Here is a 3,648-nt window from a genome sequence, read left to right as displayed (position 1 = left end):
ACCAAAATGGCGGATTAAAGTTAGCTTGTGGAAATACTGTTAATTTGAGAACAACGGCTTCATGAGGACGAACCGTGGTTTTAACGGCTCCTGAACTTTATGATAGTCGACATTTTATCACCATTTTATCACATATCCTGTTTCTACCAACTAATATCAACTGTATGAAAGTTTTTTTCACGACATTAAAATAAATGGGCTGATAGAGTGATGTTATGTGTCAGGATGGCCGAGCGGTCTAAGGCGCTGCGTTCAGGTCGCAGTCTCCCCTGGAGGCGTGGGTTCGAATCCCACTTCTGACAATAACCTTTTCTCATCGGCTTCACTTGAGTAGGGCTGAGTGCTGCCATTAAATCACAGGTCGTCAGTCCAGCTTTCTCCTTAATCGCAATGGCTCCTTTCTAAAATTAAAGTCACTGAATAACTGTGTTATCAGCACAACTATACCCCTGCATTAATTTATTTACACATTTCAGTTTTAAAGGCCTTTCTCAAGACAATACTCACAGCTCACAGTTGCGTGATGGTTCACAATCACCAACAGAAACTCATCAAATCAACGGCGCCCCAGCAACTTCCTACAACTTCTATTAGGGATGCACGATATTAGATTTTTTTGCCAATATATGCCAGTATATAACAACTGCTTTGACCGATAACCGATACTGATATCGATATATACACTTTTTTCCCCCCAACTAATTTTAGTTATCTTCTGTAGTGGAATTAACATCACATTACACATGCTTACTCTTATCATGATGGCACACCAGCAGATGGAGACATGAAATACAATACTCATATTCATTCATTCATTGTGTAATATTGTGTCTAAGAAAAAGCATGTTGGCCAGTTCTAAGCTGATATCGGCCGATACCGATGACATGCCGATAATACTGTGCACCCCTAATTCCCATGATACCTGAGTGACAGAAATGTCAACCTTTTTTGAATAAATCGATGCATAGGTACACAAGTGTGTGCAGGAATCACAATTTTTCATTGAGTTGATTCCCTGCACCACTAAATAAGCAGGAGGTGTGGCGTTGTCTCCGACTCCCACTTCCAAAATTCTCCATCTTTCCACGACCAATCAAGCTGTCAATCTTCACCATCTTCAAAGGGTTCGTTTAGGATTTTTGAAGTGGGGTCACATGAGGTACTTAGAGGTTATAGTACCTGTCCATGTATGTGTGTCAGTGTGTGAGTGTGTGTCAGTGTTTAGCCGGTGGCACCTTCTAGGTAGCCTTCAGCAACCACTGTGTGTTTTGTGTAAAAGGACTTAAAGGCCTGTTCCATATAGACGCACTTTAACACAGCTCGCTGGCAGGCCTCGAAATACCATCTAGTGGGCTGCGGCAGTACTGCATGTTGGTTAGATGAAATAAAAATAATAATTATAAAACTAGTTGTTTCTATCACAAAAGTAGTTATTTTTTAAATCTAAATATGCTCAACACTTTTAATAAATAAAAAAACGTCTAATTAAAATACATAATTTCAATGGTAAGACTTGAGATAATTATCAATTATCTTAAATCTTTATGGAAAGGTCCTTACCTGTTGTTTGTGCTCCTACAGTCTGTGTGTTGAAGTATCCCTGGGCAAGAAACTGAACCCCTGCTTTCTCCTGATGGCTGTTGGTGTGCGGATTGTTTGTAATGATGTGGTGTAAAAGAACCATGAGTGACTGGAAGACTAGAAAGAAAGTCCATTTACTAGTTACAGTGCATGTCATTGGACTAATCTCTATGGAAAGACCCTTAGTTTGCACATTTGTAGCAGTGTCATTAACATTTCTTCTTGTATGTTTCACTTAAATGATCAGTAATGTTAGATAATTATGCAGTTTCACATCTACAGAGGGCAAATCTCCTCCAACAAAATGCTCTTTCTGGAACGTAAAATGGTGCTTACAAAGGATAAACTCAGCCGCTGGAGATATTGCTAAGTTAAATTTTGCAACCAAGCCCTAATCGAAGCCAGAAGTTGTAGAAGATGCCAAATACTATGTGTCAGGGTGAGTTACTAAGACAGTTTTACAAAGTTTTATTCCCATTTAGGGCTACGGTTGCAACAATACAAAATGGTGTCTTAGATTTGTATATTTCTCTTTATGTAAGTGTAACACAGCTTCAGTTACACCTGTGAAAAATGGGAGCAAAAACAAAAGTGTTGCATGTAAATTTGTGTCAAGTTGGTTAGGTTTAGGAAAAAACAACAGGGTTAGGCTTTATGATCTTAGAGGACACAAACACCACTTTCTCAGGTGAAAGTCCTGTTTGTTAGACCACTCCCAACCGCCCCACTCTGACATTCGCTGTCATAGGGCCATTTCATAGTCGACGGATGCAATGTGAGCAACGCACTTCCTTTCATAGTCAACACATTGAACGCAAACAGTACATCGCTCACGCAATAGGGGGTAGCAGAATAATCGGTACATTCCAGCTAGCTAGTACTGCTGTAGCTAGCTAGTACTGCTATTTTATTAGAGTGCAGGGCACTAGAACTGTCATATAAATGGGGGTGTGCCCGTACTGGTTCACAAAGTTTATCCTCCTTGCCCGCTGTATTTTATACCTGCTTCTTCTGTGAATAACAAAAAGTGGTTAATTTCAAGTACGTCGCTTGCATTATCATCCCCGCTGGCAATGCATGATATTAAACGCGTCGCTGCGTCGCGTATCTAAAAAATGGACGACACATTTTGAGACACAAGCACGCATCATGGCGGCCAATGCGTTTCGATGCGTCCCAATGCATTCGCGTCTGCGTGCCTTTGCGTCGACTATGAAACGGCCCTTAAGTTTCGTCCTTGTCCCGCTGCGTTTCCCCCTGACACCGCTAGGCACTGTTAAACTAAACAATTCGAAGACTTGAGAGTGAGACCAGGCTCCAGGGAGTGAGGTGGAGGGACTGCGGGGTGTGGTAGCAAGCTAGTTCTTGTCTCTTTGTGGCCTGATACACAGAGAGAGAGAACTGAACAGTGAGATCAGATGAATAAATCAATTTATAAAAAAAACGCTGTTACTGTATGAAGTGTGAGCATGTGCTTGTGTTCGTCTGATGGGAGGGGCTTAGGACAGAGAGAGGAGAGCTAGGTGTGTTTTTAAATTCGGTCAAGTTCTGCCTACCCCAGCTTTAAACCTGTCCCCAGTGTTATTTATATGTGAGAGACGGCCTGGTTGAGTCTGTATTGAATCATTCTTGTTTTTAATGTTTTGGCACTTCCTGACGGAGGCCGCCCTGTTTCACACAATCTGCACATGAAAGAAAATAAAGACGACTGTTTGTCTGTTTCATGCAATAGTTAATGACACAAACACAAACATCCAGAACTCACAGCACAGCACAGTTTACTTGCTAGTTATTTTATACAAACAGTAGAAAGAGGGTTCTGTATCTGAAGGAGACAAACTGCATCACATTTGCCAGATAGATGTTGATACATAGAGATCAGATTTTTCAGACAGGTAAAGAAGAATCACAGAATCGAATGTTTCAAACATCCCATTTAAAAAAGCTTTCACTAACCTGTTGGTGTAAAAACAAAAGAGAGCTGTTGCACGTACAGTTATAGAAAGATATCTAGGTGATAGGTAAAGTTGAAATAAACATAAACAACTTAAAAAACATTCCAATAA

The 3,648-nt window shown here is 40.6% G+C and overlaps 1 non-coding gene across 1 annotated transcript; it reads left to right on the top strand.

Moving 5' to 3' along the window:
- The first annotated feature begins 219 nt into the window (after positions 1 to 219).
- Positions 220 to 302, top strand: trnal-cag (transfer RNA leucine (anticodon CAG)). The gene has a single exon. It is a non-coding gene; the product is annotated as a tRNA-Leu (tRNA).
- Positions 303 to 3,648: the final 3,346 nt, after the last annotated feature.

Source organism: Epinephelus fuscoguttatus, linkage group LG14, assembly GCF_011397635.1.
Source record: "Epinephelus fuscoguttatus linkage group LG14, E.fuscoguttatus.final_Chr_v1".
NCBI classification, from domain to species: domain Eukaryota; kingdom Metazoa; phylum Chordata; class Actinopteri; order Perciformes; family Serranidae; genus Epinephelus; species Epinephelus fuscoguttatus.
Note: the sequence above shows the minus strand (reverse complement) of the source record. Positions and strands in the feature narration are given on the sequence as shown.